General features: G+C 43.8%; 2 pseudogenes; one reads left to right on the top strand and one right to left on the bottom strand.

Annotated features, from left to right (window-relative positions):
• Positions 1-1,291: 1,291 nt before the first annotated feature.
• LOC114608917 lies at positions 1,292-1,678 on the bottom strand (annotated as a pseudogene).
• An 8-nt stretch (positions 1,679-1,686) lies between these two features.
• On the top strand, positions 1,687-12,869 carry LOC114608906 (annotated as a pseudogene).
• The last annotated feature ends 602 nt before the right edge of the window (positions 12,870-13,471 follow it).

The following is a 13,471-nucleotide window of genomic DNA, read 5'->3' on the forward strand; positions in this document are numbered from 1 at the left end:
AATTAAATTCTATTTGATATGTATGAGTATTTGTCTATACATGCACTACGTGTGTCTGGTGCTCAAGGAGGCCAGAGGAAGAGATTTCCTGGAACTGGAGTTATAGGTGGGTGTGAGCCCCTCTGTGGACCCTGGGAACCAAGCTGGATCCTTGCAAGAGCAGCAAATGATCTTAACCACTGAGCCATCTCTTTAGGCCCAACTCTCTAGGTTTTAAAGGGAAGTCTATTTTCCCCTTAGAGGCCTCACCATGTTACTTCTGACATGATGTACTCTCCCACTACAATGTCCAATCACGACCACCCTCCCACCCCACCCTGTGGGAAAAAACTCTCACGGCAGCCCAGGAATCTCGAGGCATCCCAGGACCAAGGCGGAGTCCCACATACAGAAGGTCTAAGGTTCCAGAGGCTGGAAGCTTTCCAAGAAGTTTATTGTTCATGATGTGGTAGTTGGGTCTGGATCTGCGAGCCCCCTCCCCCCAAAAGCCAGGGGGAGTCAGCTTAAATAGGGAGAGAGAAAGAGGAGGACTGAGGGGGAAATAACTTAATTAGCTTCCCCCCCTTAGGTAACTCATGAATAAGGAAATCTGTTAGTTACGCCCTCTACCCGGATGGTGTTGCAAAACCTCTCTGGGAGGAGTTACTCTGAGCCAAACTGTCCGCAAGATGCAGGCTAATGGAGATTTAGGCCACATGTGGGGGTCTGGAATCTGGGAGCGTGGGGAGATACCACTCACCAGGCAATAGTCAGCCTGTTGGGTCTCCGGCTGTCTCAAACCCAGTGCTTTACCAGCGAGACCAAATCATCTCTTTGCAGCCCCACACCGACCCTGTGGTCACAGGACTTTCTTTCTTTCTTTCTTTCTTTCTTTCTTTCTTTCTTTCTTTCTTTCCTTCTTTTTTTTTGTTTGTTTGTTTGGGATATGACTTTTATTGAGCTTATCTACCAGAGTGGGAATAATGTCTGTACAAAACCAAATGTTTGTTATTATAACTTCTGCATCACAATTAAAATCCAAACAGTTTTTTTTAAACAGTCAACTCAATCAAGACCCACTGCTTCAGAATCAGTAGCTTCTTTGAAGCCACAGTAACACTTAAATATGGTTAAGACTCGAATGCAGAAATTTGGTTGGTTGGAAGGCTAATTATGCTTCCAACTTGCTCAAATAGAATTACAAAAAGGCAAAATTGTGTTTTTCACAGAGATACAGTCCACTGGAATCACCAACACTGGACAGTTGTTAAGAATATTTAGAGTCTTGAGATAATAAGGAATCCAGGCATCCTTAGACAGTCTTCTGTTGTCCTTTCTTCCCAATCAGCAATTTGTGGACGTGTGGGATGACACCACCACCAGCAATTGTAGCCTTGATCAGAGAATCCAGTTCTTCATCTCCAAGTATAGCAAGTTGCAAGTGACGAGGGGTAATATGCTTTACCTTTAAGTCTTCTGATGCATTTCCTGCCAACTCAAGTACCTCTGCGGTGAGGTACTCCAGGATGGCTGAGCTGTACACAGCAGCGGTCGCGTCCACAGGTCCATGGCTGGTTGTCCTAGATTTCAGGTGTTGATTAATACGGCCCACAGGGAACTGCAAGCCGGCTCCCTGTGAGCGGGAAACCGCCTTTGTCTTAGCCTTTCCAGGGTCTTTTCCAGCCTTACCGCAAACCATCTCGGACTATGCTGAAGCTCGGAGACGAGGCCAGGCAGACGCTCAGTGAGAGCTGGGTGCCCACTCCTCTGTCATACCACGATTCAAACTCGGTCACAGGACTTTCTTAATAAAGTTCGTATGAGTACATTGTAGCTGTCTTCAGACACACCAGAAGAGGGCATCAGATCCCATTATAGATGGTTGTGAGCCACCATGTGGTTGCTGAGAGGAATTGAACTCAGGACCTCTTGGAAGAACAGTCAGTGCTCTTAACCTCTGAGCCACCTCTCTAATCGTTAAAGTTTGTTTTCTGAAGGGCGATTTTGTATTAGCTCCTTTTCAGAATGGGAAGGGCTCTGATTTCTAACAAGTCCATCATATCACTGAAAATTCCTCAAGGTTGAGTTATGAGGAAAAGATACAGAAGAAGTTATAAGTGAGGTCCTAAGATAAAGCCGTGGTGTGAAGAGAGACAGTCGCAGTGCTGGAGAGATGGCTCAGCACCTGAGAGCACTTGTTCTTATGGAGGATCTGGATTCAATTCCTAATATCTATCCAGAACTCGAGTTCCCGCAGCTCAGATGCCTTCTGTGAGCCCCAGACTCACATGTGGTGCTCCTACATACATGTAGGCAAAACACTCAGACACATAAAATAAATCTAAAAAATAAGAGAGACTTTTGTACCTCTCCTTTTGGTGATCAGGTTATCTTTGGATTTTTACCTTCAGAATTATTGTGTTTAACAGGACTATGGGTATCAAAAGCTGAATGTGACAGCCAAAGAAAAGTTATAAAAGGTTTTCCATTTTTTGGTGGCTGGGGAGATGGCTCAGAGGTTAAGAGCACTGACTGCTCTTCCAAAGGTCTTGAGTTCAATTCCCACCAACCACATGGTGACTCACAACCATCTGTAATGGAATCTGAGGCCCTGTTCTGGTGTGTCTGAAGACAGCTACAGGGTACTCATATACATATATAATAAATACATCTTAAAAAAAGAAAAAAGAAAAAGGTTTTCTATTTTCTACCCATCAAAGGAACCCACTTATGGACAAAGAACTCTCTCAAGTCCAGGAACTCTGCTAAGCCTGGAGTGAGGGGAAGGTATTATATACAACACTAAGCCAAGATTATTTTCTCTTTCAAAACTGGGAGAAGGGATTGGAAAATGGCTCATTGGTTAAGAACATGTGCTGCTCCTCCAGAGAACCTAAGCCCAGTTTCCAACACTCATATCAGTGTGCTCTCAGCTGTAACTCCAGCTCTAGGAAGCTTAGAAGCCTTGGCTGACACCTGCACTCACATGCATATACCCACAAACAGACACACACACATACAATTAAAACTTGTGCTCTGATATCCACATATGCTGTGACATACATATATACATGAGTCCTTGCCTGCAAATACACACGTGCACTAAATAATTTAATTTAAAAAAATTTAAATCTGTTTTTTGCAACAGGTAGCGATAGCCTGGTGTCAGGATTTTCTTCCATCAGAAAAGAACCGATCAGCATATTTTATAGTTAAAGTTCCACATGTATTCGATTTTATTTTGTGACTTTCTATAAATTGCAAGATTGTCACAAGCACAGTGGGGAAATAACTGGGTTTCTTCTTGTTGTTTTGGGGTTTTTTGCCTCTGTGATTTGGCCAAACTGTAATAAATACATTTTTCTTTACTAATTTTTGTTTCCTGATTTCTTTTTATCTTATTTTTTTATATTTATGTGTTTATTTGTATTTGTGTGTGAAGGGCACTTGAATGCGCCCCACAGGACACATGCAGAGGTGAGAGGACAGCTTTTGAGGGTTGCTTCTCTCCTTCTATCATGTGAGTCCTGAGAGTTTAACTCAGTTGTCATTCTTGGCAGCAATCTTTGAAAAAAAAACTGAACAAAATCTCAGGGGTACAGATATTTCTGAGTGGTTACTGGTCTTTTTGTTTGTTTGTTTGTTTGTTTTTGTTTTGTTTTTCGAGACAGGGTTTCTCCGTGTAGCCCTGGTTGTCCTGGAACTCACTCTGTAGACCAGGCTGGCCTCAAACTCAGAAATCCACCTGCCTCTGCCTCCCAAGTGCTGGGGCTAAAGGCGTGCGCCACCACCGCCCGGCTGTGGTTACTGGTCTTACACAGGACTCTGGTTTGGTTCTCAGTGTTACAGAAAGCCATCAAAGATGGCCAGTTTACAGTCAATTGAAAGATTTTATTCTAGCTGGCTGGGAACATACTCAGGTATTTGGGTCTGTATTCCACTCAGATCACACAGACCTAGACAATCTTTGGATATGCTGTCTTGCCAGAGCAGCCATGTTGTAGAATTAAAATTCCTCTACACTTATCAAGAATACAAGATGGTGAAACTTCTGTACTGTTTTGCTTTGTCACATTCCCCTGATTCTATGGGCATGAATCAAATCATTGACTGTTCTAGGGAGCCCTTGTTGGTCCTAAAAACAAGTAGCTTAAGTAAGTTTATTCTCTTGTTTAATGTAGTTGGCCATGAAATTGAGAAATTAGCCTGATCAGAATAAGGGTTAATGGTCTGGCTAATGTTGACAGTAAGGTGGTGAGCCTTGGGGGACCAGGTAAACAGAAATTGACACCAATCATCTGATTTGTGACTCCTTTCTTTCCTTTCTGCACTCAAGGCTTCATCAATGTTGGTGAGTTTTGGACCCTTTCTCCTGGTCTACTTCCCCTACTTTCCTCTCCTGTCTGTTTCCCTAAGGGCAGTTATCACTTTATGGGAGAATTTCTTTCCCTGTCTGTCTTCAGCTGTTGTAAACCTCCTGAGCAATTTCTAAACATTGAGGCCTATTCATCCTTTTATATCCCTCTAATTTCTGTAGCTTTCTAGTTATTCTCAGGGCCAATTGCATGACAAAGGCAATGACTGGATGGTTTTCAGAGGTATACGGGGATAAAAGTCCAATAAGTCTCACAAAGCCTTTCCAGAAACCCAGGAGGCCATTTATCAGGTCCTTCAGTGACCTGACTTACTTTGGGTAAATTGGATAATTTGCTTTTAATCCCAATAATGTTTAGCTAAAAGTGTCCAACATCTTCTACCTTAAAGCAGTTTTGAGTAGATTGGTAATGAAAAGGGAAGGATTTGGGTCTTCTAATTATACAAGTCACTGATAGAAAAGAGAACAAAAACTATGAATGAGTAAGAAAGTGAACTTCCACTTTTCCCCTAGGTATGACTGAGAGAACGACTTCCCCCTTCCCCAGGTGAAACCATCTGTTTAGAGCAGCCAGGGAGGGTGCCAAAGACCAGCCTTGGCTTAGAGAGGGGTTCTGAGGAAAGAGTGTTCAGGAGTGGCAAAAGAACAACTCAAAGTCAATCATGGGGTATAAGCTGATAGCTTGTGTTCTGTTCCAGACAGCTTTCTCTGGAGCTCTCCAGATAGCTCAGCTCTCAAAGACCAAAGCCCAGTCTTTTATTTACATATCAATTCAGTCATTTACTTCAGGTACCCTTTTAATTATTCCATGAATCAGAATCCCCCAGCCCCTTGGTTTTTAGAAATACAACAAGCACATTTAAAACACACACACACACACACACACACACACACACACACACACACATTGCAAATGAATTCAGAGATCTGCCTGTTTTTGTAAGCACAGACAATAAACTAGTTGGGTGGGATCCTATCCTGAAATTACCATTCCTACCACACCTGAGCCAAATGAGCTCTGTCCCAGGCTGAACTTGAATTCAGGAACTCACTGGGTCTTTGTAACCATAAACAATAAACTTAGCTGGGTGGGGTCCTGCTCTGTGATAGCACTCTTCAAATCTCTTTATTTCCTTCTTTAATATCTTTCTGGTAATTGACTCAGCACAGCTGCCTATGTTCTTTTGTTTTGTTTTGTTTTGTTTTTGAGACAGGGTTTCTCTGTATAGTCCTGGCTGTCCTGGAACTCACTCTGTAGACCAGGCTGGCCTCGAACTCAGATATCCGCCTGCCTCTGCCTCGTGTGCCACCACTGCCCAGTGGCCTATGTTCTTTTTAGGTCTGTGAAGCCTCTCATATAATTCATATTGCATCCTTATATTATTTTTCAAATGCATGTTTTCAGAGTTCTTCACCACAGACTTAGGGGCTGTCCTGAAGGTCACAGTGTTTATTGTTTTGTTGAGGACATAAACACACTCTTACCTCCTGGGCTCATACTGACTCAGCAACTGTTAATACTCATGGAGGCCCATGGCTTGATGGCTTTGTTACAAGGGTGGAAATCATTTCATGCTGTCCATTCCATGACCATGCAAGACTTGGCAAGAAGCTCTGTTCTTCCTTTCTTCCTCCCTATGTGCACTTGACCACTTCTCACATCCGCTCAGTGAACAGGACTAGGACCCCATGACCATGACCATGAGCATGAGTCAAGTGACTAAATAAGCCACAAATGAGTACCCTGGACTGGAAATAGGAGGGGAGGTTAATTTCCTCTGGTGGGACTGAAAGACCAGACAAAGGTTTTGGATCTCTCTGGGCAACCTGGCCAGGTCAAAAGGATGTGTGTCCCCAACAAGAGGGCACAGGTCTTAAGACAAGGTGTTGTTGTGGATGGACCTGGTGCTGTTTGTATTCTAGTGCTAATTCCACTTTCCTGGGAGGGGCTGTCTGGAACAAGGAATGAGTCACATACTCAGGGACTTCTTGTGAACCATCCACTAATGAATAAAGGACCCAATCACTGGGCCAGTTGGATAGGGGAAGTGAGGAAGCAGGAGGGAGAGAGGATCCTTTTGGATGGGGATAGCATAAGGACAAGATGTAGCTACTAGTGTTTCCCAGCTTATGGTAAATGCACTAGGATTCGACACTGTAGGATTTAGATTTAATATAGCTTACAAGATTAGCATTCTAGTTTTTGTGCCCAGAGATTGAGTTACCATTGTATCTGAACTAAGTTTGTGGTGATTTTCTTCTTGTAGTGACTGGACTGAGTTCAAGAGAGAAAGGTATGGCAGCAAAGTGTGAGTTTACCTGATGTGCCCCACAAAGCCCGTGAAGGTTTTGAAGCACAGGGATGGTGTAGTAGTGACCTGCCAGTGGGAACTTAGCACACTGGGTGGAGAGATTTTGGACATCTGATGCCATGTGGCCTGCTGGTGCCATGTGGCTTGCCAGTGCTAGGCATAGCACAGGATCTGCATATTGGATCTAATACTTCCCACAACAAGGTGGGGCAGGTATCAAATTAGAGAAAGCCATCTCAGCACTCAGGAGGCAGAGGCAAGATGATCTCTGAGTTCAAGACTAGTCTGGTATATAGGGGAAGTCTCAGGATAGAAAGGGATACACAGAGTAACCATGTCTGGGTGGTGGGGAAGATAGATAGATAGATAGATAGATAGATAGATAGATAGATAACTGAGAGATAGAAAGATGATAGATAGTCAGCCAGATAGATAGATAGATAAGAAATAAAGATAACTGTTAGCTGGAGCAGGCAGTTTAACAGAAGCTAGCGCAAGTTTTTTAAAATAAAGATTTCTGACAAAGATGCACACTCAATATTTATATTCATCACAACCTTAATGCAAATTTCATATTTTACATTTGCATATTAAGAATACTCCTGGGACCAGGCTTGGTAGGAACTTGCCTTTAATCTGAACACTTGGGAGGCAGCTCAAAAGCAAAGGCAGGAAAACAAGGAGAGTATGAGGCCAGCCTGATCTACACAGTGGAGTTCTAGGCTAGCCAGATCTATACAACCAGATTCTATCTAAATAGTAGGGGGTTGGGGCGACTGCAGACATGGCACAGCAGTTAAGAACACTAACTGGTCTCCAGAGCGCACAAGTTTGATTCCAAGCACCCACGTGGCAGCTCATAACTCTCTAATTCCAACTCTCGGGTTTCTATTGCCCTCTTCTAGTCTCCCTGGGCACTGCATCATGTACATAGTACACAGACACATACAAACAAAACACCCTTACACATAAAATAGAGAAATAAAAACATTGAAGAAAAAAAGAAAGGAAGGGAAAAAGGTAGAGAGAGGGAGGGAGGGAAGGAAGGAAAGAACTATGGATTGAGCAAATGAGCAGACAGACGGAAGGAAGGAAGGAAGAAAGAAAGAAAAAGTAAAGAAGACTGAGGTGCGAAGCCTGATGACCAGAGTTTTATTCCCAAAATCCAAGTCCACATGGATACCCTCGTACACACACCAGCACATACACACACACACACACACACACACACACACACACACACATACTTAATGAGTAAAAATATAATGCAAAAACAAAAAACAAAACAACACTGGCAAAATGGCTCAGCAGATCAAAGAGCTTGTTACACATCCTGGAGAACTTAGTTCAATTTCTGGAACACACAAAAAACTGGCTGTGGTTTCAAACATCTCCAATCCCGGCACTCCTGTGATGAGAGGCCTGGTGGCCAAGCCTGGCTAGTTAGGGCTGCTGGATACCGTGACCCCAGCAATTCTTATTGTTATTTTGGTGATTTGGCCAAGAATAAATACACATAAAACATGTGCGTTCTTTCTCATGGCCACCAGTCCCCGACAGGATAATTAAACAAATTGTGCTGAAAAGCAGAAAAGGAGATGCAGTCAACGAGGCTGTACTGGGAAAATGGAAACTAAGTGTCCAGGTGCCTACCCACCTCCCACAAGCACCCTGAAGCTCATCTTCAGGTTTTCTGACATGACTTAGAGTTATACAGAGGTCAGGGATGCGCATACCTAAGCTGTCCTGCTCATGATGCAATCCTGCCTTTATCTCTGTCTCTGGTCCAGGCTTCTCCTGAAAGGTGATCTAAGATGTTGACAGAACTTTGACATAAAATTTATTTATATAAAATTTATTTATAGGAGACAAGTCTCCCTTCTGGCTAGCACCAGGGTCCCAGATTTTTCTCCCAGTATGAGCCTCCTGGGGAAGTTTTTTATGGGACCTATTGTTTGGTTGGTTGGTTGGTTGGTTTTTCGAGACGAGGTTTCTCTGTGCAGCCCTGGCTGTTGTGGAACTCACTCTGTAGACCAGAAAGAAAAAAAAATAGCTTTAGATTTAGAATACCTCCATACCTTCCCAAAAGGCTGTATTACAACACCTGGCTTCCCAGTGTTTCCTGAAACTCTAGCAATGTGAAGTCTGATGTCAGGAACTGGAGACAAATGGATCATATCACAAAATCAATCTTGGGGCTATGGTGATGGCTCAGCAGGTATGAACACTTGATGTACAAGCTTAAAGACCCATGTTCAAATGCCCAGAATCCAGGTAAAAATTATGTGCATGGCTGTATTCATTTCTGTAATCCCAGGGCTGTGAGACCCACAGAATAAAGCTTGTTGGAACTTCTCACCCCTAGCCCTACTCTAGACTCAGTGAGAGACCAGAGAATAAGATGTTCAAAGATAGAGATGGGATCTGACTTCCTTTAGGGGTCTTCATGAGTGCACATGGGTGTGTGCACCTGCATGCATACATGAGTGTGTGTATACCACATACATAACACACACACCCTTCAACAAAAGCAAAAAAAAAATATATCTTATTTATATAGTTAAATTCTAATAAAATTCTAAACACTGGGACTGAAGAGATGGCTCAGTAGTTAAGAGCACCACTCTTGCAGAGGACCTGGGCTGGGTTCCCAGAACCCACATGGCAGCTCACAGCCATCTGTAACTCCAGTTTCGCAGGATCCCATGCTCTTCTCTGGCCTCTTCAGGCACTGGAAACGCATGGTACACAGAAATGTACACAGACAAAAACCACCCATACACATAAGATAGAAATAAGTCTAAACAACAACAACAAACCTCTAAAACATTCTGAACAATGATGTCTGTGTAGTTTCCCTAGTTACCAGGAAACCATGCATACTGTCACACATAAATGCAGAAAGAGTAATATATACTTAGCCCATACAGAGAGATCAAGGGTGCGTCAAAGAGAAACACTATCTTAAGCTAGGTATCATTATACCTCTTTGAATCCAGTAGTAAGGAAGTGGGCACAAAAGGATAAAAAGTTTCAGGCCACCTGTGGTACACAGTTTAAGGCTAGTTTGGGATACATGGGCCCTGTCTCAACAACACAACAATATTCTAACTATTTAAAGATTGACTTCACTCTTAATTCTAGAATTGGGTAACAACTATTCCATTAAAAAAAAGAGTAAAAGATCCACTTAACAAACCAGAATAGGCAAGTTATATAAACGGGAAAGGATGAGGTAAACACGAATAAAAGAGGATATTTGTCACCTCAAAATTAATTTCTTAGTAAGGCAGGGACAAGAACAGCAGAAAAATAACTGGCTGACCATCTTAGTTTGGGTTTTATTGCTGTAAAGAGACACCATGACCAAGGCAACTCTTATAAAAGACATTAAATTGGGGCTGGCTTACAGTTTCAGAGGTTCAGTCCATTATCATCATGGTGGGAAGCATGGCAGCATCCAGGCAGTCGTGACACTGAAGAAGGAGCTGAGACGTCTTCCTCTTGTTCTGAAGGCAGCTAGGAGAGTACTGTCTCTTCTGCAGGCAGCCAGGAGGAGCTCCCTTTTCACACTGGGTGAAGCTTGAACATAGGAGCCCTCAAAACCTACTTACACAGTAACACACTTCCTCCAACAAGGCCACACCTATTCCAAAAGGCCACACCTCCTCATAATGCCACTTCCCATGGGCCATGTATATTCAAACCACCATGTAACTGTCGTTTCTTTTGTAACGGCCGTCAGGTTCTGTTACTTTGTAAAGGCCGGCCGGTTCTGTTGCTCCGGTCCGCAGGTCAGGGTCTAGCAAGAGAGAAAGTGGGGACGGAGGAAGGGGAAAAAAGGGGCGAGAGACGCAAAAGATAGATACAAGCCAGAGTCCGGTGGAGTCTCTTCAAGTCTTCTTTATTCTCCTACTACTTACTACCTCTACCTCCTACTTTCTATCTCTACCTCTACTCCCCTATAGAAGGGAAATCCTGGGTATTTATACCCTTTACCACGTGACTTGCCCTCGTGGACAATCTCAACTGAAGCCACTACGTCACGTGTCTTGTAGCCATGGATACCAGGAGCACCTGGCAGCTGGGGGCACTAAACAGTGTAACAAGATGTTTATCAGAGTGCGCTCAGCTATTGTAGGCTGTTGAAACAAGTCTCTTGTCAGGGTATATGGCTCAAGATGGCTGTAAAGATGATAGCCACTTTCGGCTAAGAGTCGGCTCCCAACACCACCACACTGGCTAATAGTGAGTTACAGCAAAGACTGTGTGTGTTAAGACTAAGGCCAGAGGGATTATTCCAACTGAAGCTGGCTTGCTTGAGAAAGTTGCCTGTTGTTGTTCATTCTGATTTCTTTCAAGGACAGACAAATGGCTTAGTTTGAGCCTAGTGACATGAAACTTGGGCATGAGTGGCTTTAGCCTGATGTGTTGGATCCTAGTGCAGAAACTTAATTCAAAACCATGGGCTCTAGTAATTTTTATTTATCAGGCACTTCTTAAGGTTTGGCCCTATGTACATTTTCATGAAACAGTGTACTGAGGACCCTGAAACAATGGCTCCTGCCATTGGATTTGTTTGCTCTGGTGGCTGTTGATTTGTCCAGCACCTTAGCTATCAGAGCTACAGGCACCTGAGATGAGAAAGCCCTCACTGGATTCCCTTGGTAGTCTCTAGGGAGAAGTGTAGGTCAGTAGTGCTTTTGTGTATTGGTCTGTGTCTTTGATAATTGGCTTGATCGGGCCTGAAGATTTGTAGCTGTAACAATAGTCCCAGTATAGATTTATGTACATAAGGGTCTCCTTGAATCCTTAGCAAATGCACCCTCTGGCCATCTCTAGGTGATTCTAGGCGACTACCATCTTAACCTGGACCAGGAGTGACTGGTCACATTAGTATCTTAGGAAAACACATCAGAGTATACCCCTTCTAGAATTGGGAGGAAACACAACAGGTTATCCAAGAGATACCAGTAACAGTTGGTAAGTTACTCTTTACCCTCTAGTTTTGGAGACTCTTAAGACACATAAGAATACCTTCCCCAGTGTCTGTTTGTAAAGGAATCTCCATCCACTGTCCCACATTATGACCCAAATGCTTCCCTACCACTCACTGCTCCTTCAGCCATCAACTGAGCTGCTAACAGATGGTCCTAAGGTCATATGGGATGAAACTGAATCACCCTTCCCTAGAATTCCTAAAAATACTTGGCCAATACTTCATGCTTGTCACTTTCTAACCTACAGTGTAGCAAAATCACCCTTGGAATGTCTGACTTAAAATGCACTCAGGTGCTGAGCCTTGAGCATTTCCGGGGTCCTGAATGCAAAGGAGCAATTGCCTGAAGACTGATTATGATTTGAGGGCTTTAGCTCAGCCAGGCCTGATTGAAATGTGAAACTGTAGAGCTTCACTGGTTGTCAAACCGTTAGGATCTAATTCTGAAACCTGAGAGGAGCCTCAAAATGGGTCACTTATAAACCCAATCGGGGGGGGGGGGGGGGGGGGGGGGGAGAGAGCAGTCAGGATGGTTGGCCTTGCAAGTGTGAGGACCTAATGTTGATTCAAAGGACCCAGTAAGGTATGGGGAGCTGAAGAGATGGCTCAGTGGTTAAGAGAACTTGCAGCTCTTTTAGAGGATCTGAGATCAAGTCCAAGAATCTAGGTGAGGTAGATCAAAACTGCCTGTAATGCCAGCTCCAGGAAGCCAATACCTGTTTAGTACTCCATAGGCACCCGCACATATATGATAAATATACACAGAGAAACAGACACCCATACAGAGATGCATACATACAAATAAATAAACATGATAAAATAATAAAACCTTAAAAAGAAAATCCAGTGGCTAACGCTCGAATGTCCGAGAAGGTCACTTGTATGAGAAGAACGAGGATCCTACGCCGGCTCCACAGGAGATACAGGGAATCTAAGAAGATTGACCGCCATATGTATCACAGCCTGTACTTGAAGGTCAAAGGCAATGTATTCAAAAACAGGCAGATTCTCATGGAACATATCCACAAAATGAAGGCAGACAAGGCCCGCAAGAAGCTACTGGCTGACCAGGCTGAGGCTCGCAGGTCTAAGACCAAGGAAGCACGGAAGCGCAGGGAGGAGCGCCTGCAGGCCAAGAAGGAGGAGATCATCAAGACTCTGTCCAAGGAGGAAGAGACCAAGAAATAGGCTTTCCTCAGTCTGTACATAGTGGCTCGGCTGTGGCCTCCCGTGGATCAGTCATTAAAATAAAACAAGCCTTGTCCATTAAAAAAAAGAGAAAAAAGAAAAGAAAAGAAAATCTAGGCATAGTGGTTAAAAGCATTTCTGTGCGCAGCTTGGAACAGATAACAGCAGACCAAATGGTTCCACAAGGGTAGGTTTATTCAGGAGATAGGGAGAGCAGAGAGGTAGAGGAGTGGAGGCTGGCCATGACCACGTGAAGAGAGGGGGAAGGGAAGTGGGGAAGGGAGAGGGGACAGCAAACCTGCAGGCGCGGGGTCAAGGGACCAAGAGAGCAAGAGAGTGAGGAGGGGGCAGGCAGCTCCTTTTTTTATAGTGGGCAGGGCTACTTGCCTGTTGCCAGGTAACTGTGGGAAGGAGCATACCTGGCTGTTGCCAAGTGACTGTGGAGGTGGAGTTTAATACTAACATTCCTACATTTTGGTTTAATTAAAAAGAAAAATTAGAAAGAGGTGACGGTGAAGCAGGAATATGGTCGTCGTGAAATCTGGCTACTTCCTGCTGGCATTGGGGGTGATGTGTCTTTAGGGGGAACCTAGAAGAATGGGTATGGGGGATGTTTGT

Source organism: Grammomys surdaster, unplaced genomic scaffold (assembly GCF_004785775.1).
Source record: "Grammomys surdaster isolate TR1022 unplaced genomic scaffold, NIH_TR_1.0 125941, whole genome shotgun sequence".
NCBI lineage: Eukaryota > Metazoa > Chordata > Mammalia > Rodentia > Muridae > Grammomys > Grammomys surdaster.